The sequence below is a fragment of the Copadichromis virginalis genome, linkage group LG23 (genome assembly GCF_057382275.1).
Source record: "Copadichromis virginalis isolate Kocher_CV1m ecotype Utaka linkage group LG23, C_Virginalis_male_GT1.1, whole genome shotgun sequence".
Lineage (NCBI taxonomy): Eukaryota > Metazoa > Chordata > Actinopteri > Cichliformes > Cichlidae > Copadichromis > Copadichromis virginalis.
The window spans coordinates 41,249,426-41,274,225 of NC_140639.1; the positions used below are offsets into that span (position 1 = coordinate 41,249,426).

Genomic DNA, 24,800 nt, shown 5'->3' on the forward strand with positions numbered 1-24,800 from the left:
GATGACGAATTAGATTAGATTAGATAGTCCTAATCAATTCTCCTTCACATCGTTGCTTGAGCACATGCTGTTTTCCACTGAGATCAGGAAAAATCATTAGGAAAAGCCACAGGAAGGACACCTAATAGATAGATTTAGCGACGCTTAACAATGCAGACAGACATTTTTCTCCATAATGTTGAGCTAGCAGAAGAAAAAAGAGAGCAGAAACAGATTGTTGCACCTTAGTGCTGCAACGATAACATGGGGTAAAAGACACAGTATACCTGTTTAATTAGTAGAATCCTACAAAGAAATACCAGGGCTGGCCTTTCACAACATGTTCTTTGCTAAATGAGTTTCAAGTCAGTCATACTGGCACTACTCTTTATATAACTAACATTAATAGGAACTTCTAATGTTCTTTTTAAATTATTCATACAGAAGACTTTTCACAATACACATGCTAATTACAGCAGCGATCCAATGAAAAACATATCACTTTATATCAAAGCTGAGCTTTTGTCACTCCATTTCTATTCTCGAACACAGCACAATGGGTACCGCTGTCAAAATAACATCTGTGCACAGCTGAAAGAAAAACTTAGCTTTAAAATACTTGCAGGCTACTTTAAATACTTCAAAGGCTGTCTGATTTTTAGCACTTCCATATATAATATTTAAGACAGAACATCTGATATATTTTTAGAATTCTCTAGTGAAGCTGCATGCTAATATTTGAAAATCAGTTTACTTGTGCAGTCATCTTATCTGACTTGACCTATTTACAGATTGATTGTAATATCTGTAGATTGGGAAGTTCCCTTCTCAGGAGGTCCTATCGTCTTTTTTGATCGAATCCTTTAAAGGGGGTGACCACAGCGGGGAGGCCGACATTTGATTGATCTGTCAGAATTTTACATCCTTCTTCCTTATGCAATCCCCAAGGGATCTAACCAGCACTCTTTTTCTTATTTGTTGAATGTGTAAACTGTTTCCTGTTTGGTTCCATAAGAATTTCACTTCTATGGAAATGCATGGTTTTGTACTTTATGTATTAAATACTGTATATAATACATAAAGTACAAAACCATGCATGCAATATTCAAATTATATATCTGCATATAATATGCATATAATATACATATACATATAATATTGTATATATATTCAAATTAGAGCAGGGCGATATGGCCAAAAATATTTATCACGATATATATTTTAAAATTTGCGATAACGATATAACTGACGATATAATTGATGAGAGACAAAATACAACTCCACAACTTTACGCGCAAAAAAACACCATCCATTTATTTTCACTTAAACAAGAAGCTGTTTTTTTATGTGCATTAAAGCTATATAAAAATTTAACAGTGCAAATGCAAATTCCTTGCTGAAAGTTTAACCAAAAGGCATTTCCAGTAGAAATGGGCTGACATATCCTCAGCATAACCATGTATAATATCCACTGAAGTTAAAAAGAGGTGCTTTGCAACATTAAACTGCAGTGTGCCAAATAAAAAAGTCAAATACGTATTTTTCGGACCATAAGGTGCACGGGATTATAAGGCACATTAAGCGAAACAAAGCAGTCAGATAAATCAAACTTTATTCAACTCATTCTTCTTGCTTCCTCCACTTCTGTACCATTGATTCATTGCAGCTGTATTCTATCACAGCTGCTCTATTCCCATGTTGTTGCATATATTAATGACTAACCTCATATTGTGGATGGATTATCTCAGTTGTTCTCCTGACTGAAGTTTGGTCCGTTTACAGCATCCTGCCATGCGATTGCATTTGCCTCTAACCCTCAGGAACCTTCACGTTAACTTTTATCGCATGCGCGTTTTACCCATATTCTATCGTGATATTTCCTTTTCTTATTGTTGCCTAACATTGTACCGGCAAACCGTGAACGGTATAATATGGCCCAGCCCTAATTCAAATATTTATATTATTACATGTATTACTATATGAATGAGTTTAATGAAAACATTAAGGTTTGTTTATAGCTATCATATTTCAAAATCAATTGTTTTTTGCAGAAATATAAAAATAGTTTGGTGTTTATTTAGTTCTGTTTTTTCTAAACTGTTCACTGTAAAATGCATTTTTCACAATAAAATAATCTTTGCTGTAGAATTTGTATTCAAGATGTTAAAGAAAACAAAGAAAGAATGGGGAAAATGAACCTGTTACCTCAACAAATCAGCATAAGCATGAAGGGTTGGTCTTTTGTACATCAGCCTCATCCAACTAAACTATATAATCTGCATTCAAGTTATCTTAAGGAGTTGAGCTACTCAAAATGACATATTTGTGTTATTGTCTATATTTGAATTAATCAGTGGTGATATGCAACAGATGGACTGATATTTCCATGTTTTTCTTGCCTCCAGTTGTAAATTAGCTGAGGAACATTTTGAGTTTCAACGAGCAGATAACAAACCACTGCTGCTTTTTTACAGTGCGGTTTGAATCACTCACTGGAGAAACAACAAAACGGAGAGTCCTTGTTAAAGACAATCAGTGTGTTTTGGAGCAAACAGTGAGACTAATTCGCGCAAGAATCCAATAATGGCTCAAGGTGTCGTCTGTAAGACTCCAGAGAAGCTCACAGCAGGCAATGTAAAAGCATCCAACAATACTTCCTCTGCTCTCCCGTCCTTCAAATGTACCAAAAATGGACTCTATGCTCTGAATCTGCCTTCATCATTAGAATTTCAAATAGTCATTTTTCATGATGTGTCATGATTAAAATAACACAGCAAGAGATCAAGCCTTGAGTGGCTAATTTTCTGTTATTGGTTATTGGCTGATTGTTGTTAGGGGTGTTGGTGGTTATTGGTCGTTTTTGTTGTTGTTGGTAGTGGGATTTGGCAGGTTTTTACTGTCTGGCTGTTATGTAACTTAGCTTTTATGTGGGTATTCCTATCTGTCTATTAACTAAAGGTAATTGTGGTCAATTTGCTCTAACTACAGATAAGTTAACCTCACAACCCACTCAACCTCTGGCTTTATAATGCAGTTTGCTGAAGATTTTACTCTTGCTGCCACAACTTGTTAGGCCCTGTCACAGAGAAAATCGCCTGTGTTGACACTGATTTGGACATTTTAGTTTGCCAAGTCTAAGACCCATGTTTGCCTCATTGTTAAATACACAGGCAGGTTGATTTTAAGACAGCCACTAGGAGACAGTGATGACACATGAGTGTCAATGAACACTGGGCTGGTGGGAGGCTGCACACATCAATAATCCCCATCAATTTCTGGAGCAAATTATGAACTGTGTTCATTTAAAATCCAATTATCCTCATTATTGTCAGTAGTTGATGCATGTTAATGATGCATGAAATAGACTAGCATTTTTTTTAGGTCAGCATTATTACAGGAAGCCAGGGGTGTGATGATTGTAAGGCCCCACAAGATGGAGAAAGAGTGCCACAGTGTTTTGTGTCTTGAGTGAGCAGCAAAGTCAGAGGTTGCTCAATTAAAGCAGGGATTACTGGTTTGATAAAAAATAAATGAAAAAGAAGAAAAGTGTCATTCATGATCTCAGCTTTCTCTGAACTATATTTTAGAAATTCAAATAATTACTTGAGGAGGGGATTGCTGTGAATTCTGATTTTGAGGAAGACATTCAGAGGCAATTAAACTGAGTCTGAATACGCGCATGCTTGTGTCCTGTGTGCATGTCTTTGAGTTCCCATAAACTTGGTATTATGTAGAACAGAGCTCTTCATTTTCTGTCCCAGAGGACCATGCACACTGTTGAATGTCAGGTTCCATGTATTTGATAGACATATATGATTGCGTCTTCTACACAAGAAGATGCAAGGTAGTTTTTATTGGTATAGACATTACTATACACTTACTATTTAATTGTTGTGCTACTGTACAAAGAAACATCATTGTAAAAAAAAAAAGGGGGGGGGGGGTGTTAATACGATGTCCAAGGTGGTTGGTGCCTCCCATGATGCACAGAGTGTTTCTTTTTCCGTGTTTCTTTTTCCACTCACTATGCGTTTAGTTATTATTAATCTCTGACTCACACAGTCTGTCTTCGTCCTGTGTTCCTCCCTGCACCACCAACCAGGTGCAGCAGATGGTCGCCCCCTCACTGATCCTCCCGCAGGTTTCTTCCTGCTAAAAGGGAGTTTTTCCTTCCCATTGTCACCAAAATACTTGCTCAAAGAGTAGAGTATCATATGACTGGGATTTTCTCTGTTTTCTTTGTGTTATTGCAGGGTCCTTACCTCACAGTATAAAGCGTCTTAAGGAAAGTGTTGTTGTGATTTGGCACTATATAAACAAAACTAAACTGAACTGAATTCATAATGAAATTATTATAAACAGGCTGTTTTCTCGCCCAATGACTAAGGACCAATACTTATCCATTATTTACATGCAAAATATGCAGAAGGGACAATGTTGGGTGAAATGGTGGCAGATGATCCGCTGTGGCGATCCCAAAAGGGAGCAGTTGAAGAAGGAAGAAGCAGCTTTTAGCAAAAAAAAAGTGTCTTTTTTTCAGACACATAAGCTGAAATCAAAAAATTACTTACTTGCTAAAATGGCAATACAAACTGACAGCAATCATGTGCCTCTGATTTGATATAGAACCCAGTTTCTTTTATGCTGGTGCACCGATGTGTCTACATTGCTCACTCTCAAGAGTAAAACTTAGCTTTTCATGTTGGACTTCAAAATAATGAATCAGGCTTTACTGAAAGTAAAAAAGACATAAAGCAGGGATGACCTCAGAGACGACAGAGTTTATTAACAGATTGTAAAAGCTTTCGAAAAGAGAAAATGGTCCATTAGCTGGACCGTTGCTGTTGCATTAGAATAACGAGTATGTTAGATACAGTTGCAGCCCATTACAGCCTTACATTTCTTTTCTTAAAATTATCCTTGTGGTAATTAACACTACCAAAAAGGCTTATCACAGCTGCTGAGGTCTGTCGCCATCGGTAGTTGATTCCTCAGTGGGTGCACATCAGGTTATGGTGTAGGCTGTAGCCTAAGGTTTGGAGCCGCAGTGTCCATTTAATGCAATGCTATTAATGAGGCTGTAAAAAAGCCCCTTATGTGTCAAACTAGCAACATTTTCTAAAAGTACATTCTTTAAACTGTCCAATATGTGGTCCTTCCCTTACTTTATCTAAGTCAGTGTGGCCCTCAGGTAATAAAAGTTTTCCACCCCGATATAGAAGGTAGGCAAGGTAAAAGAAGACCACACTGCCATCCTCAATGTTCCCTACAACAATCCCTCTGGCTTATATAGATTAGAGCTCATTAAGTCCAGGTGAAACATTTCAAAAGTCTCTACATTTTTATTAAAGCAAGATGATGAAACTTACTGCCACTAATAATAAGTAGAAATGATGGGAAATAAGAACATTATTTTATGAAAAAGACTTTTATGAAAGCTAATGTGCGCTAAACGTAGTTAATTTACAATTCGATATTGCTGTGAAATTGACATTTCTGTGTGCGTGCACTGACTTTATTATTCTTGCTTCTTGTGCTAATGTTACACAATGCTTTCAGCAGAAGATATTCCCACATTAACAAGTAACTCATTATTTGCCAACCTGCAAATGAACTCTTGCCAAAAGTCGCCTTTTATATTGCCTTCAAATAGCTCCATGATAAGCATTATACACAGGCTGGGGTTGTTTTAAAGAGCAGTCCAGAGAGAGCTTTTACAAGTCATAAACATCACTGATGACTTATTATATCCCAGATGCGCACCTAAACTGCACCCGTCTTCCAATCTCTTGGGTTACGGAAGAGGAAGAGGGGATCCTGCCTTTTTAACATCAAAGTACAAACGGAGCCACTTTTTTACTGTGAGAGACTGACAATGCTGTGTATGCGCTTTCAAGAAAGGAGGTTAGGAGAAAGGATTAAGTGAAGAGTGCTGTGAAAGTTTCAGCTGTAAACAACATGACAGTTCTAGAAGTTGTAAACCGAGTTAAATCCGTGTTCTGTGATGAGTTTAGCCAAACACAAAGGGGAACATCGGGTCAGACACCAGTTAATCATTTAATTCCAGTAAATCTCACCGGATCTCAGTTTACATCATACTGCAATCTGAGCCTCACGCACCATCTTTGAATGTTGATGAACTGAATAAAAACGACAAACCAGAAACCGTCTTCTGTGAGTGTTGTGCACAGTAGTTATGCTCTTTCCAGTGACTTTGAATTTCACAGAAGCAGGGAAGTGTGCACCTCTTCTGACAGATGGCCGCACTGAACACACATCACACTGAATTAGGGGGATGGCACCTGGGGGAAGCTCAATAAGCTGCTCCCAATGCTAAACCACTGCCTCCTCACCTGCATTGTGCAGACTGGCATGTTTTGGGAAGCTTCATTTAGTACACTGCAGTATATCTGAGGACCTGAGCCATAGCTGGCAGCAACTGCTGACCTGTCTTTATTGAGAAATCCCAATGGCTGTAAAGGGAGCTATAAATAATCTTGTTATAATTGCTTTGAATAGTATTGTAATTGCTGCTACTACTAGCGCATGTTTCTCTGCCTAGCAAAAGAGCTATTTGTGTATAAATTGTGATTATCCCAAATGTTTTTGGTAATGTTAAATCTTTATAGCTATATATACAGGAAGTCAAGCCATACATGTAAAGGTACAGCAAATAAAGAAATGGCTTTAATGAATATGATGTGTATCTGTAACCACTATCAGTACAGAACTTTCCCTTGAATACTAACTTGCGCCACTGGAAAACCTACTGCCATTAGCGTATTACGTTATGGGGCATGCCACTAATTTTACATATGAAGTTTACTCAACACTCACTCCACAATTGTATAATGTCTTTTGTGACCCTGAGAGCAAGCTAGAGTGTGGAAAACTTTCCCATAAAAGAGGCTATTTAAAAGAGGCTAAAGTTATTATATTTGCTTCAATGACTTTGACCATTTTAGTGTCACTCAGCTTTTTATAACAACTCTTGACTGCTTGAGTACCCCTTTATGTAAAAACAGCTCTCCTACCCTGCAAACGCTCTGTTATGTTATATTGGGCTATGACTACTGTTTATTGTCATTGGTGCATTTCCGCGTAAAGAATGTTTTACATGTGGTTTTGATTTAGAAATACATTCTTAGTATTGTTGTTTTCCACAATCAGTTCTTACTGCCAAGTCTTTGCATAGTGACGCTTGGTCAGGCTTCACATCTTTCCGTTTTCAAAATGCATGGTCCAACAGTCTTCAATAGAACTGCCTCTCTTTGAAACAGACACCATGTGGCCGAAGGAAAATGCTCTTATGGAGCTGTCATTGTTGTGGGATATACAACTCTGGTAAACAAGGAAGTGGTTTGGTAATTTTTTGCAGATGAGAAAGTTTTGCCTTGTGAACTGAAGCCAAACTGAAGAGTGAATTTAGTCTCAAATCATAGTGTTTTCCTAAGATAAACCAAACACCTTAAACCCCAACACACTAATCTGGGTATCTACCTGGGGCAGGGATAGCTCAGTAGGTAAAGTGGTCTCCCCATGATCGGAAGGTCGGCGGTTCGAATCCACTTAACGGCTACCCTGAGGTACCCCTGAGCAAGGTACCGTCCCTAGACACTGCTCCCCGGGCGCCTGCTTAGTGGGCTGCCCACTGCTTCACTGAGTGAATGGGTCAAATGCAGAGGAAAAACAAGTAATTTCCCCATGGGGATCAATAAAGTATCTGTTATTATTATTACCTAGTGTTGGTTTTGAAAATCCCAATAAAGTACTATTGAAGACAGGTAACCAACACTGGAGTCTAAATCCCCAGTGAGGTAGCATAGCTGGCCACCAAGTGGCATTGGTTTCTTTAAGGTAATCCTGGTACCTTCTAAGAAGTGCTGGTTCCCAAAACCTCCACCAAGTAAGACTGGTGCCTACCAAGCTGCACTGAAGCTTTAACACCTAAACGAAATAGAACTGGCACCTAAAATCCTAACTATGGCAGAATAAGGATCATTTGAGATAAAACATTAAATTAAAGTGTAAAAATATCACTTGGAGACATGAAAAACGTCTCACTTGGCAGTCATATGATTATGCCCTAGACGCAGATTCCTATCATTTGGCTTTTTTGTTGTTGTTTTCCACAATTTCTTCCTGACCTTCATTCTGCAAAAACATATTCTGGAAATTTCCCTTCATCATCACCATCTAAACACTACTTTTAAAGAGGGTACTTGATTTACTAAAATGTGACGGGAAGGGGAGCTGATCAATGATTTTATCCATAACTTTAGAGTCAGAATCTACCCATCTAAATATGTGATCTGCAAAGTGTAGGAAGAAATACATGAACTGAGAAGAAAGCCATGTGTATGAGCATGCTTTTTTTCTCTTGATGAAATAAGTGGCTGTGCTAAATTAATGAGGGAGAAAAAAGTGAATGAAGGCTGACCTTGAAAGAACATGTGCCCTGATTAAGAAAATAGTTCAGAACGGGATGATTTGCGTACTTCCCGCCGTAAATTATGTTGAGCAATTTTTCAGAGTACTCGAGTAAGAAGTGGAATGTTACAAAGATGAAAGATTAAAGTTTTCTTTTGCTGGTTTTTGTTAGATTTGTATTGTTGATTGTCATTTATGCTTAGAAATATTTACTTATATATGCTTAGAGTTTTGTAATTAGTTGTAGATTGGTAGAGGTTTTGATCCTTGATAGTCTGCAAACTTTGTGTGTATTAGACAGCACTTTGGGAGCATGAGAGGTCATACCGTGTCTTATTGTTTTATGGTAGGATTAACGTAGCTACGTCTGTTCTAGTCTAGGTGCTCTTTGTTTAGATGAACTGCAGGACTTCCTCACCGTGTTATCTAGGATGAACCATCTAGGGTGAGGGGGAGGCTACCCTCTTCCTGACCAAGGATGTTTGACCCTTTGATCAGCAGTCCCCACACACACACACACACACACACACACACACACAGGCAAGGTACTCTTTGTTTGTATGTAGACGTCGTATGTTAATGAACCTATGCATATTCATGTAACCTCAATAAAAGGACAGTGTATGGGAGAACGGACGAGACCAACTGGAGTCAAGCGGTTGTCCGGTTCTCTCCCGTGCACGAGTAACATGAAGAAGTTTGCCTACTTGCGTCTTGCTTGCAGTGTAATTATATTGTCTTAACGTTCCAGCGAATAGGTTTATGCTACAAACCTATCAGTTTTGTTTTTTTTTTTTGGTGCTTACAAAATCTTGATTATCTTTTGATTATATGCTGGACTTAAGAAGGTATGGAAAAAAGATGCAAAGTTTTAATAAAATGTTGGAGAAAACAAGCTATCCAAGCTCGTTTAATGTTTGCTTGTATTTCTGGGGTATTTTGTCCTACTTTCCTGCTCTCACTGACCACGAGCTCCCAGTTGTTGGCCACATTTAAAGCTTTGAATGTCACGTGCAGATGCCAGCTGAGCCACCAGGAACCCTACAGGCCTTTGTTTTATGACTCAGATGTGATTTGGACCGTTTGATTTATTTGGGAAAGCGCATATAAAACATCTCAGGATGTCACATTATTAGACAGACTCACTCGGTGTGCTGAAAATGGACAGGGTGTTTTAGCATCAGCAGTAACGTGTCAATCACAGCATCTCGGTCATATTTCTCTGTATGCAAGCACAGAAGCCACAGGTTTTTTTTTTGTTTTTTTTTTAAATGAGCTTATACCATTTTCCATGATGCATTTTGTTCAAAGTGCATTCCCATCCTTGCAATCATATGATTACACAGTCCAAGGCATCTGGACACTCTAGATTAGCACTACAACTTTGGAGTTTTAATAATATAACGTTGCTGGGGAAAAATTTGTTTGCAGTGTGGACAACACACACACACATGCACAATTGCTCCAGCTGATAGGTGCTGAACTTACTCTCCATATGACCTTATCTTTACAATGTACTACCAGCGGAGATTTACTTTAAAATGCGACACCAAATCCTGTTTATCACACAAAATGAAATGTTAATGTGGTACGGCTACTCCTGTGAGTGCGTGTGGATGCGCAGACTACATGTGTGTTTTCTTTGATGTAGACACGGTTTGACTTTTTCATTATCTGAGGAAGGCTGCTTGCTTCTCCTAAATGTCACTGACAAGTCAAGTGCCCAGGAGTAGAAAGTTTGGTTAAGATACTTACTTTACTTTAATTTTTACTTTATTTTTTTTTTCAAATTGCTATAAAACAGTGATTCTAGTTTTAAAAATCGATTTTTAAGGAAGTGTTTTTCTTCCTGTCTTTTAATACTTTTAATCAAATCAAGAATTGATCACAGGTTTCAATATCCAGACAGGTTGGGTGGGTGGAGGAGGCGGATGGGTAGAAATTAATGTTATCATACAAGCATCAATCCTTTCTTAATGTCTCAGCTAATGTCAAACTGTCCGCCACAAGAAATGCAAAGTCCCGATTATTCAAGTGGCGCTCTACAGTAAACAAGGCTAAATGAATGAGGTAGGATGAAGGAGTGCTCTTGTTATTGATGGGGGATTAAGAACAAGTTAGTTCCCAGGTCTTACAAAAACCCCACAAGGGAACTTAAACAGACACGCCGCGCAAGTAAGCTCGGCTTTGTTTGGACACTTCTCAGCCGCTATGAAATTGAGATAATGTGATTAATTCCCCTCATCTGCAAATATGTGCTGTGACACTAAATTGTTAATTATCATTTGAGAGCAGAAAATTATACAGGAGGGGTGTGCTTTTGTGTATGCGCATGGGTCTTCCAGGGCTGCTGAGGTTATTTTGTAACTAATCTGTGACACACTGCTGATTACCTGGAGAAGCATTCTATGTATTGTAATATTTTTAAAGCAATCCAGGATATTAAGAGCTCGGTCTGCTGCATTTATGAGGGGGGTGTTCTTCAGCAGTTTGAGTCACGCTACATTATAAACTCCAAATGTAAACAAGAACAAAAGTGGGAACCAATGGCAAAATGGAATAAAACAACACATCATTGTCATTTTCTGATCTGCAACTTTTACCGTCTTGACCAGTGTTAAGGTCCTGAGTTCAACTATGCCATCTTGCCTCGGCTTTTCTGTATGGAGTTTGCTGATAAAGATAAGCAGAAGAGAATGGGTGGATTAAATCATCAAAAATGAAATAAATATAGGCCTTAAGTAGCATTATGCCATAGCGACACATGCTAAATGACCCCCATGCAATCACACAAAAGCTGCTCCTGTATGGTCATCAGAAAACTAGCCTTGTCTGCAAACATGGACTGCAGAGTGTCCACCGTTAACCTAATACAGAGACGTTCATGCCGTTGGTGCAGCATAGTGTGCTGCATTGCCAATTTCCTCATTATATAAATGAGACAGCTTGTCTTGTGTGAAGTGTTTTCAGCTGAGCAGTTTCTACCTGCAGTCGAGCGTTTTTACCAATGCACAAAAAATTTTAATGTCATCATCTGATATTTTTGCCATATTGCACAACCATAAGTATGTTTGGTCTTTTTTGAAGGAATAAACAAAATGTCACACAAAGACTCCCAGATTGAGAATTTGAATTAATAAGTGCAATTTTGGTTTTGCTTTTGTTATGTTTGGTGACCTTATTTTACTTCTAGGTCAAAATTTGAAGAAAGATGTAAAAAGTTACGGAGCCCCTCTGATGACATGGTACAAAAAATAAATAAATTGTGGCCACAAAATACTACTTCGAGGGCACGAAATAGGTATAACGTGCCCACGAAATGCTAATTTGTGGCCACGAAATACTTATTTGTGGCCACGAAATACTATTTCGAGGGCACGGAATAGGTATAACGTGCGCACGAAATGCTAATTTGTGGGCACGAATTGGGTATAACGTGGCAACGAATTACGCATTTGTGGCCACGAAATAGATAACGTGCGCACATCTTATTGATAGAATTCCTGGACAGCTGCGTAGAGACACAAGCATAAAAGTAGGCTAAATACACCATGGACAGAGACAGTCTGATTGAGTTTTATTTCAGGCTGGGAATGAGCTACAAATGCATTTTGAAAAGCCTGGCAATGCAAGGAACCATCATTACGGAGAGACATTTAAACCGGATATTGAGAGCCAAGTCGCTTTACAGACGTAAGTACGACCTGGACGCCGGGATAGATTTTATTGTGAACCAACTGCAAGGGCCTGGGAAGGATCACGGTTATCGGTGGATGTTTACAAAGTGCAAACAACACGGCATTGTGATCAGGAAAGAAGACGTCAGGATCCTCATCTCTTTACTGGACCCAGTAGGTTCCCAGGTTCGCCAGACCAGACGTCTCAGAAGGAGGCAATATTTTGCTCAGGGGCCTAACTTTGTGTGGCACATAGACTCTTATGACAAACTAAAGCCATATGGGATATGTATTAATGGATGCATCGACGGTTTCTCACGCAACATCATTTGGCCGCACACACTAACAGTGACCCAAAGGTTATCGGAGGTTACTTTGTGGAAGCAGTGGAGAGTCGTGGGGGTTTCCCCAGGCTCGTACAAACTGACATGGGCACTGAGAATGTGTTGGTCAGAGACCTCCAGCGTTATTTACGGAGAAATGACGGGGATGATAGAGCAGGAGACAGAAGCTACGTCACAGGAGCAAGTATCGCAAACCAGAGAATTGAGAGCTGGTGGGGAGCAGAGGCGGAGCCAGACATTTGAAACACCCGGGGCTTAGCCCAAAAGGATAGTATGCATGTGGGATTTTTTTTCCCTTGGGGGGGGGGGGGGGGGGGGGGTAGAAATGACTGAAAGATTAATTGGCTCTGTTTTGAGTTTTGTTCAAAAAAGAATGACTTCATATAGGGAAAAATATATATCACATGTGCAGAACACCTTAAACTAGTTTTTTAATTAAGCAGCAAGGCAGAACAAAATCAGGGCTGTATCAAGACACGAGGACTAAACCCCAATTCAACCAGACCAAGAACTGATCCAGAATTAAAACAGGACTACAACAGTTCAAAATCAGCACTACTTGGGACTTAACCAAGACAGAACCAGAATCAGAACTAGATGATAGTAGCACTAAAAATCATCATAGACCTGCACTACATTTATTTTTTAATTTTACCAAAGTACAATATTTAGATTGAGAAAGGTTTATATAATTATTTAGCCTTGTTGTGCAAACAAGCCTTCATAACTTAATAAATATAGAATTTGAAAAATAACAAACCTAAAAAGAAACACTAGGTATGAGATACATGAGTACCTATGATACGGTGATACTTTTGGTAAACAACCATTTGACTAACATGTGTGTCTCACCTGCTCTTGTTCATCTCTGTTCTGTCCTCATTCTCCAACTCCCTCTCTGTTCCTCTCTCCCTCTTTGTGCTGACAATCATCAAATATACAGATATTTACAAACTCTTCAGATAAAAACACAAACACTTTTTAATTGTAACATCAAATCAGACTAAATGTTTATTTTTTTAGATTGATAAATATAAAAAACATATTTGTTAACTTTAAGAGTAAAGAGAGAAATCGTCTGTATTTCTTAATTGCAAATGGCACCAAATTGTATTCAAAATTGAGCCACACTTATGGAGCTCCACAGTTCTTTTCCTGGTGTTTTGGTTGACATCTCTTGATTTTCCCATGTCACAGAAACAGGCTCTGTGTTTTGCCTAATATGCATCCACAGCTGTGCCACCTGTTTACTCACATGGACTCTACTAACCTATCAGAAGCTTCTTCAGCTCAGAATGGAATCGTCTGGAGTTTTCTTATTAATTAACAATAAACTTAGTGTACATGTACTCCTAAATTTGATGAAAGTGATAAAAAACAGAAAGCTCTGTCTCTCTTTATTGTGACATTTAACTAATTCAAAAGATATTTCAATATTTATCTAAAACAAAAGTTTACTCTAAATTGATGTTGTGCAGTAAAAATGTTTTATGTTTTCTCCCTAAAGTGTAAATATCTGGTTACAAATGTGAATATCCTGCTGTGTACTGAAATTCCTCTTGTTTTGCATACAAATATACTGAACAACATACAAAGCATAATATATAAAATAACATTTACCTGAGTTTTTCTTTGAAAGAACCCTCTAATGTCCATTCTTATATTTCAGTACATAACTGAAACCGATTTAGTCGGGGAGGGTAAGAACTGAAAATATGAAATAAACACACGTAAGCTAAGAATCTCTAAAAAAAATAGCATTTGTTCGGCTTTTCATTTCGCCATTTGTTGATTCACTTGAAGAGCAAGTAACGTAATATTGGTCAAGTGATCAGTTTGATATCAATCTTTCGTGATGCACCGTCATATTTACATTATTTGTACAGTACGAATGATTTGCTTTGGTACCTGGTCAAACTTAAGCTCTCCTTAGTATGGCTGGCTCCGTCTCTCCAACAGCGCACTGACGGGCAGCAGCTGCCCCGCCCCCTCGCTCAGTCGCTTAGTGCCTGAGCTTGGATCATACCAATATCAGGGGGGGATTCACGCACAGTCGTAAATTCCCACAGTGTGCACTATGTGCTTCGAATATTGTGTGTACTTTTTGTTTTATACAGTTGTCAGCCAGGCATCTAACTATGAAAAAAATTGCACTCCAAAATACCCCGGGCTTCTGACAAAACAACCCGGGCTTAAGCCCAGTAAGCCACCCCCACGCTCCGCCCCTGGTGGGGAGTGATGAGAAAAGAAGGAGTCGAGTCATGGATCAAGCTTCTAGGAGAACTGAAGGACGAAGGATTTTTCTTTGGGGATTTCATTGACAAAGCTCTGTCACAGTTCTGCTTCATGCCAATCATTCAGGTAAATGGCCCATATTATGATAACTAGTGGTGGTAATTATTTACATTAAATTACGCTGTTTTAGCAGTAAGGGTAACAAAATAATCGTTTACATAGTTAAAACGACATTACCTTTACGGAACGGTAAATGCAATGTATTCCTAACGTTGTTGAAGTACAGTGGGGCAAAAAAGTATTTAGTCAGCCACCGATTGTGCAAGTTCCCCCACCTAAAATGAAGACAAAGGTCAGTAATTTGCACCAGAGGTACACTTCAACTGTGAGAGACAGAATGTGAAAAAAAAATCCATGAATCCACATGGTAGGATTTGTAAAGAATTTATTCGTAAATCAGGGTGGAAAATAAGTATTTGGTCAATAACAAAAATACAACTCAATACTTTGTAACATAACCTTTGTTGGCAATAACAGAGGTCAAACGTTTACTATAGGTCTTTACCAGGTTTGCACACACAGTAGCTGGTATTTTGGCCCATTCCTCCATGCAGATCTTCTCGAGAGCAGTGATGTTTTGGGGCTGTCGCCGAGCAACACGGACTTTCAACTCCCGTCACAGATTTTCTATGGGGTTGAGGTCTGGAGACTGGCTAGGCCACTCCAGGACTTTCAAATGCTTCTTACGGAGCCACTCCTTTGTTGCCCGGGCGGTGTGTTTTGGATCATTGTCATGTTGGAAGACCCAGCCTCGTTTCATCTTCAAAGTTCTCACTGATGGAAGGAGGTTTTGGCTCAAAATCTCACGATACATGGCCCCATTCATTCTGTCCTTAACACGGATCAGTCGTCCTGTCCCCTTGGCAGAAAAACAGCCCCATAGCATGATGTTTCCACCCCCATGCTTCACAGTAGGTATGGTGTTCTTGGGATGCAACTCAGTATTCTTCGTCCTCCAAACACGACGAGTTGAGTTTATACCAAAAAGTTCTACTTTGGTTTCATCTGACCACATGACATTCTCCCAATCCTCTGCTGTATCATCCATGTGCTCTCTGGCAAACTTCAGACGGGCCTGGACATGCACTGGCTTCAGCAGCGGAACACGTCTGGCACTGCGGGATTTGATTCCCTGCCGTTGTAGTGTGTTACTGATGGTGGCCATTGTTACTTTGGTCCCAGCTCTCTGCAGGTCATTCACCAGGTCCCCCCGTGTGGTTCTGGGATCTTTGCTCACCGTTCTCATGATCATTTTGACCCCACGGGATGAGATCTTGCGTGGAGCCCCAGATCGAGGGAGATTATCAGTGGTCTTGTATGTCTTCCATTTTCTGATGATTGCTCCCACAGTTGATTTTTTCACACCAAGCTGCTTGCCTATTGTAGATTCACTCTTCCCAGTCTGGTGCAGGTCTACAATACTTTTCCTGGTGTCCTTCGAAAGCTCTTTGGTCTTGGCCATGGCGGAGTTTGGAGTCTGACTGTTTGAGGCTGTGGACAGGTGTCTTTTATATAGATGATGAGTTCAAACAGGTGCCATTCATACAGGTAACGAGTGGGGGACAGAAAAGCTTCTTACAGAAGACGTTACAGGTCTGTGAGAGCCAGAGATTTTCCTTGTTTGAGGTGACCAAATACTTATTTTCCACCCTAATTTACGAATAAATTCTTTACAAATCCTACCATGTGAATTCATGGATTTTTTTTTCACATTCTGTCTCTCACAGTTGAAGTGTACCTCTGGTGCAAATTACTGACCTCTGTCATCATTTTAGGTGGGGGAACTTGCACAATCGGTGGCTGACTAAATACTTTTTTGCCCCACTGTAGGTCAACTGCGCTCTGTATGTGCGTAATGGAGGCTGAAGCATCAACCCAGCCAAAGTTTTTAAATCAGGGAACACTTTGCCAATTGAACTGATCAGAAGTCAGCATGAATTAAATGTTTTTTTCTGATCGGAGGACATTATCCTTGTCTGCGCTCATTCTGCATCAGTTATGCTGCAGCTACCGATCTGTCACTGCCAGTCTGTCAAAAGCAGTCAGGCTTCACGCATCAGTAACTCTTCAGCGCTCTATCATTGGTGCATTCAGGTCTGAGATGATATTGGATCCCCTCATGGGATTGAAAAATATTGATTTTGTCACCTGTATTATGCGCATAAAGTTGAAAAGCTTTGCGCATCCGGACCGAGATTAGTATTAGTATTAGTATAAAGCCCAGATCCCACAACTCAGTGGTTTGCCTGGTGTGGTTCTTTCTTTTCTTTTTTTTGGCATCACTCCCTCTTCCTTTGGTTTTCATTAAACTGCATCCAAACATTGCTGCTTTTCAATTCATTTAAGGATGCACCACACTTATTTTCGACCATTTAAAAAATGCCCTGTATTACAGCTCTGACCTAATTCTTGTTTCTTCATCAGGAGGTATTGAATGACATCCGGAGTGTTTGGAATGCTCACCATATAAGGCCCTCAAAGAATAACAACGTGCCCTGTGGGATACCTGATGTCATGTACATGGCCCCTCACCTTTGGGGTGCAGAAGACTGTCTCGTTCCACTGACAGAAGATTTGGCCTTGTGTAAAAATAGCTGCACTTTTGTTAGTTCAGTCCCATGTGATGTGCAAGTGTTTAATAATAATAATGGATTGGATTTATATAGCGCTTTTCAAGGCACCCAAAGCGCTTTACAATGCCACTATTCATTCACTCTCACATTCATACACTGTTGGAGGCAAGCTACGGTTGTAGCCACAGCTGCCCTGGGGCAGACTGACAGAAGCGAGGCTGCCATATCGCGCCATCGGCCCCTCTGGCCAACACCAGTAGACAAGTAGGGTAAAGTGTCTTGCCCAGGGACACAACGACCAGGACAGAGAGCCCAGGGATCAAACCGGCGACCTTCCGATTACAGATGCGAGGCTACTTAAATGGACACAAACATACAAATGTTGTCACGGTGCGGCATGGCACACCGTGGAAGGAGTGGGGAAGGAGGACCCAGGCGCGGTGCTCTACGTATAGACAGTGTTTATTTACAGAGGGTGATATCAAACAACAATAAATCCCCGTGTTTCTCCCCAGACTCCCGTGTCGTGTCCTCCAAGTGCTCTCTGCTCCCGTGTCTGCACTCCCTGTGCTCGCTGCTCCTTAAGCCTTCCACGCTCCTCCTGCGGGAAACAATAGCGGCAGCAGTCAGGACACTGAACAATGGCAGGCATACACTACACGACCAAAACCTAAACTGGGTAACTAACGTGGAGTCCCAAGCAATGATCCCGCGTCGGTGGGAGCTCCAAGACTCTCTTAAGTAGCTCCCCCGACGAGGCCTGATCAGCAGCAGGTGTGTGGCTTCGGGTGTGGCCAGTCCCCTTGCAGGGCCACACCCTCCAGGCCTGACGCCGCCTATAAACAAGTGCTCAGCCACCCACACACACATATACACAAGCACAGGGAAGGGGGAGCAACACCAAAATACACAACAATAATAATAATAATAATATAATACATGACTGCTCAGGGATCCTGGGTCGCCCAGTCCCAGGACCCTGACAAATGTAGTACATTTTGTACTTCAGTACGTATTCCTACAGCTTAATGTACTTATTATTAAGTAATTGTTTTTCTCCAGTGTGTAGTTATCTTGTCTTTGTATCAAAATTATCAGAAAAGACTGTATAACATAATTTTCATTTTATCCATGTCAGTAAATTAACTCATCATGAAGTGTTGCTTGCTCTTGGTAGCTACAAAGCGTGGAGTATTAAACTAAAATATCATACAGGTTAGAAAAAAATAAATCCTTTTGGGATTTAGTTAAACTTATCACACTGTTAAAGCATCAAAAGTTGTTCATAATAGTTTTTGGTACCAAAAATGTGTTCATTTCTAACAAAAACAAGAGCACTTTGGATAACAACCACATAGACTGGCAATATATCTAATGTTGTGATCAATTAGACAAGAAGACCAAGTAGGCTAAAGTGTAGAATCATAGTTGTGTCACCAATGCTCTAAATGTTTCTTGAGCCTATAATTTTGTTATTGTGGAATAGATTAAAGCAATCCCATGTTTGATAAAGAACGGCTTCTTTTCTTAAAAATCATAGCACGTGTATGACATTATAGAATGAGTAGTTAAATAACTTTCAGCGGTGTCATTAGACATGTTCATGTTTAAAGATGTATAGAATGTAACAGAGAGGACAAAGTTTTGTACAAATGAGAATGGTTTACTGGTGTCTTTCAAAATACACCATACTCAAAAACAGGTTGTATTTTGCATATAATAACAGGATAAAATAACAGTTATTTCTAAAATGTTATACAAACCTCTTTACAATGTAACCAATCTCTGTAATTGACAACTTTTCTTCTAAACCCATTAGGAACATAAAGGTTCACATTCTTGTTTCTATTAAGATTTCTGCAAACATCTGAAATACTTTAATACAGAACATGCTTAATCAGTTGGAATATGGTATTTGTAATGGTGTTGTACTTATGTATGTATATACAGTAGACAGCACTCAGCAATCTTCCAGTTTGTAGAACTGTTACTGTATGCTATATTGGAAATATTTGTTACTCTTCCTGTAGTAAAAAAGTATTAGAATGTTAAAATTAGTAATTTATTTTTGCACTAACCAGAAACACAGTAACAATGTGTGCAGCAGGAACAGATGCACTTCTATGTTTAGTGTACGGATTCCTACCAGGTGAAGCACTGAAAATGTTATTTAAATATGTATATGTATTTTCAACTGGTGTTGTTTTGTGGTCTCATTCCCCAAGCAATTTGTTGCCTTATTTTGTCCCCAACACTCACTGCTGCTTCTGCAAAATCAGAGTGCTAAGTGCTGTCTACTACAGGTAACTCCACTTCAAAAAACCTGAACATTCCCTTTAGCTTACTATTTTAATTGGGGGGAGAAACTAAGAAAGCAATTACTGACCAGATGAAAAAAAAAGGCTGCACATGAAAAAGGCACAACGGGCTACACTGTTTTGAGAACTTAACCACCCAGTCTTATGAATATTCACATTCATTCCTTCATGTTACTGTTAACTACACCCGTGTTTCTATGAACTGTAGGGCAGAGTGCCTTGAGGACCAAGGTTGGGTAACACTGACCTACACCACATCCATCACCCACATAGAGCTTGCGAGAATGCTGTTAAATTCACTGCGAAAGTCTGGATAGCTGTGATAACCAAGGGGCAGCTTTAGTACACATCCACATGTGTGGGATTGTGGTCTGCGGAGGAAATCTGTAGTTTCTATGAACTCAATTAGTATGGCTTTATCCAACAGATTGGATCCTGTACAGAACCGCAGGAAAAGCTGAAGATAATTGAAATCAATTTCTCCAATGTACCTTTTCAGGTAACGAGAAACTGTTGACTGGGCAGCTGTCATCTCCTCTGGAAAGATTAGAAGCTCCTTCACTGTTTTTACAGTCGGTTTTTTTTTTCTGCTATGAAATGATGCAGTCCTTCTGGTGGGAGTAAACCAGCTACAGAACCCACAACGGGACGCCAGCACTTGATTACAAACATTGGGGCCTGAATAAGTACTTTGTGTCCTATCTGTGCCAAAACAGGGAGCAGTGTGTCCTTGGTATATCTCCTCCAGAAAGGGTATTGCAAGCTTCACTGGGAAGTAACCAGCTTGTTTCCACCCTACAACAAACACTCTAGCTATAGCCTGCCATTCTTCACACTGAAAGTCATGCCGGATGAATGGGACTTTCACCTCAACTCCCAATGTGCAGCTGTCATAGAAATCCATCCAAAATTCTGTCAGGCAGTCCCGCAAAACACCACTTCCTTCCCCATGTTAATTTAACTCTTTTTGGAGAGTTGGTACGTTAACTCTGATTTAGTGTTAACCACCAAATCTGTCTGGAGTTGATAATTTAACACTTGGTGTTAAGAGTTTATATATTAACTCTCAAAGAGTATTTTAATTTAACTACGTAAGAGTTATCTTCTAATTCATTCTAAAAAGCAGGAATTTTACTGTTCTGAACTTCTAGAAATTTCTTTTGGAAATAAACATTTACTAAAAAGATGCAATGGTTTTTGAAAAACATTTATTCTGAACTGTGCACCACAATTTCAAAACATTTTCTGAAAGATGTAACAGTATACATGTTCTCACTTTCATTAGAATTTTATTTATCAAAAGGTCTGACATGGTAAATGCAAATAACAGCATTCTCATCACTTATTTCTTCAATACAATATGCATGTCCTTCATTCATCCCTTTGTGGAACTTCAACGCACTTCTGCTCTCCCCCATATTCCATCTTCACAAGCATATCCTGTGCGGAGATTGAATAAAAATTAGTTGACACTAATTAATGGCACAAATAATCCAGTAAACAATTGCAGCACAGTAAAAAAAAAAAAGGAAATCCTCTTTGAGCCATTACTTGTGTAAACTATTTTCTCAAAAGACAAAGACACAGGCAACAGGTAATACTGAACTAAATGTAAAACCTCAACCTTTTTCATTTTTACCTAAACCGTGTGCACAAAACTCTGGATGGATCTATGCTAACGTCGAACCCAGTCAGGACGTCTGCTACTGCTGTTTGCTCGTTTTTTTTATGGGCGATCGTTTTCAGGCTTCAAGTAGCACCATTATACCAACATTTCACATTCTAGACATTGTTTTAGGTGTATTTGACCAAAGGTTTGACTGAAAATTCACATGCAAGCTTTTTTTCCAAGGCTGTGGTATTTGCCTGCAAACAATACCTTTCAGCTAGCTAAAACAGAATATTATGCTATCAGCGAGCAACATGGCTAATGCCTTCCACACAGCTTTGTCTCAACTCCAAAGAGCCACAGAAGTAAAAGCTCATAATAATAATTGAAACAATCTTTGAAAAAATGACTTACCAAGCATGGCAAACAACTCAAATATGTAGAGCAAAATGTTCTGAAACGGCTTCACTTCAGCTTCGATTGGAGCCGTGCTGGGGGCGGAGTCTGTGAATTTACTCTATTGGTGTCATAGCCCCTGTAGGAGTTCAGAGTTAAGAGGTCAAGAGTTAATGTTTCCATTGTAACACCTCCAGATTTGACAGAGAAACACTCATTTTTAACACTCGATTTTAACTACTATCATTTTACACCTCAGGGTTACATTAAAAGAATGTGACTCTACTTAGAGTAAAATTAACTCTACTTTTGCAAGGAGACTATTAACACCAAAAAATTTAACACTTTTGAATTTGCTGTGTATGGCAAATCAGAATTTGATAATGATTGTTTTATTACTTAGATATTATCTATGGTAATGAGGAATGGAGCGATTGTCTACTTGGAGTTTAAGTAGTTCAGCATGATTAATGACAACCTGCATCAATACAAAATCATTCCGATCACTGTATGCTTTATTAGTTCCCTTGGCAACGTGATACCCGCAGTGAGCTACTGTAACTGCAAGGCTTCATCCGGTGATGCATTGAAAGCTACGGCTCATTTAGCATGTATTACCTTAACAAGTGTGACTCACATGATGCTACTTTCAAATGAGATGTTCAGCAAAAAAGAGGCAATTTTAAGATGCTTTCCATCTAAAACTGTTACTTTTGTCCAGACCAGAAGAGTTGCACCAGCTAGTATGGTGATATGGCCAGGGTAAAAGAGAGACACCTTCGTGACACAGAGAACTAAGGTTTTATGTTGAACATACCTCGTTTATTAGTAGCCTTCAGCCTTGCTCTACTTTGAAAGTGTGCTGCGGGGCCGCCGCACGTCCTACATTTAAAAATGAGTTTATGGCTATAAGCACAACAAAACAACGTGTAGTAACAACATGAGGGTACAACATTTGAAACGTCAGCAGATACCATTTAGCACATAGTAACAAAACGTGCTGCTGTCTTGTCTGCTGGTTAATGAGGCTGGCAGAGCCCCCACCTGACAGCGCTGTGCTGCTCTTAGTGCAGCCTTGCTCCTGCAGAGGTGTCGGCCACTGACCCAAAAACAGCTCGAGGCAGGAAACAGAACTCTGCCTTCTTTAGAGGATTAATAAAGAAGATGAAATCAAAAAAAAAAAAAAAAAAAAAAAAAATAGAACATAGTAACAATATAGGTCTGAATAAATAACTGCCGAATTGCGGGATAACAATATGAAATAAATATAAAATATCATACACTCACCTTAAGGACATCACCAACAGCAAGGACTCCGTACTATGGCTGACGCAGGTTCTAGTGTATGTGCCCTGGGATTATATATATATATATATATATATATATATATATATATATATATATATATATATATACAGTGGGGCAAAAAAGTATTTAGTCAGCCACCAATTGTGCAAGTTCCCCCACTTAAAATGATGACAGAGGTCAGTAATTTGCACCAGAGGTACACTTCAACTGTGAGAGACAGAATGTGAAAAAAAAATCCATGAATTCACATGGTAGGATTTGTAAAGAATTTATACGTAAATTAGGCAGGAAAATAAGTATTTGGTCACCTCAAACAAGGAAAATCTCTGGCTCTCACAGACCTGTAACGTCTTCTGTAAGAAGCTTTTCTGTCCCCCACTCGTTACCTGTATGAATGGCACCTGTTTGAACCCATCATCTGTATAAAAGACACCTGTCCACAGCCTCAAACAGTCAGACTCCAAACTCCGCCATGGCCAAGACCAAAGAGCTTTCGAAGGACACCAGGAAAAGTATTGTAGATCTGCACCACACTGGGAAGAGTGAATCTACAATAGGCAAGCAGCTTGGTGTGAAAAAATCAACTGTGGGAGCAATCATCAGAAAATGGAAGACATACAAGACCACTGATAATCTCCCTCGATCTGGGGCTCCACGCAAGATCTCATCCCATGGGGTCAAAATGATCATGAGAACGGTGAGCAAAGATCCCAGAACCACACGGGGGGACCTGGTGAATGACCTGCAGAGAGCTGGGACCAAAGTAACAAAGGTCACCATCAGTAACACACTACAACGGCAGGGAATCAAATCCCGCAGTGCCAGACGTGTTCCGCTGCTGAAGCCAGTGCATGTCCAGGCCCGTCTGAAGTTTGCCAGAGAGCACATGGATGATACAGCAGAGGATTGGGAGAATGTCATGTGGTCAGATGAAACCAAAGTAGAACTTTTTGGTATAAACTCAACTCGTCGTGTTTGGAGGAAGAAGAATACTGAGTTGCATCCCAAGAACACCATACCTACTGTGAAGCATGGGGGTGGAAACATCATGCTATGGGGCTGTTTTTCTGCCAAGGGGACAGGACGACTGATCCGTGTTAAGGACAGAATGAATGGGGCCATGTATCGTGAGATTTTGAGCCAAAACCTCCTTCCATCAGTGAGAACTTTGAAGATGAAACGAGGCTGGGTCTTCCAACATGACAATGATCCAAAACACACCGCCCGGGCAACAAAGGAGTGGCTCCGTAAGAAGCATTAAATGCTTCTTACGGAGCCACTCCTTTGTTGCCCGGGCGGTGTGCTAGGCCACTCCAGGACTTTCAAATTTTGAAAGTCCTGGAGTGGCCTAGCCAGTCTCCAGACCTCAACCCCATAGAAAATCTGTGGCGGGAGTTGAAAGTCTGTGTTGCTCGGCGACAGCCCCAAAACATCACTGCTCTCGAGAAGATCTGCATGGAGGAATGGGCCAAAATACCAGCTACTGTGTGTGCAAACCTGGTAAAGACCTATAGTAAACGTTTGACCTCTGTTATTGCCAACAAAGGTTATGTTACAAAGTATTGAGTTGTATTTTTGTTATTGACCAAATACTTATTTTCCACCCTGATTTACGAATAAATTCTTTACAAATCCTACCATGTGGATTCATGGATTTTTTTTTCACATTCCGTCTCTCACAGTTGAAGTGTACCTCTGGTGCAAATTACTGACCTCTGTCATCATTTTAGGTGGGGGAACTTGCACAATCGGTGGCTGACTAAATACTTTTTTGCCCCACTGTATATATATATATATATATATATATATATATATATATATATATATATATATATATATATATATATATATATATATCTCATCAAGTGTTT

The 24,800-nt window shown here is 39.7% G+C and overlaps 2 long non-coding RNA genes across 2 annotated transcripts; both read right to left on the bottom strand.

Annotated features, from left to right (window-relative positions):
• Nucleotides 1-13,320: 13,320 nt before the first annotated feature.
• LOC146681640 (uncharacterized) lies at nt 13,321-14,561 on the bottom strand. The gene is made up of 3 exons (XR_014918227.1): nt 14,339-14,561; nt 14,051-14,137; nt 13,321-13,351 (listed from the first exon to the last, which is right to left on the bottom strand). It is a non-coding gene; the product is annotated as an uncharacterized LOC146681640 (long non-coding RNA).
• Nucleotides 14,562-17,744: 3,183 nt separating this feature from the next.
• LOC146681641 (uncharacterized) lies at nt 17,745-18,263 on the bottom strand. The gene is made up of 2 exons (XR_014918274.1): nt 17,987-18,263; nt 17,745-17,899 (listed from the first exon to the last, which is right to left on the bottom strand). It is a non-coding gene; the product is annotated as an uncharacterized LOC146681641 (long non-coding RNA).
• Between the last annotated feature and the right edge of the window lie 6,537 nt (nt 18,264-24,800).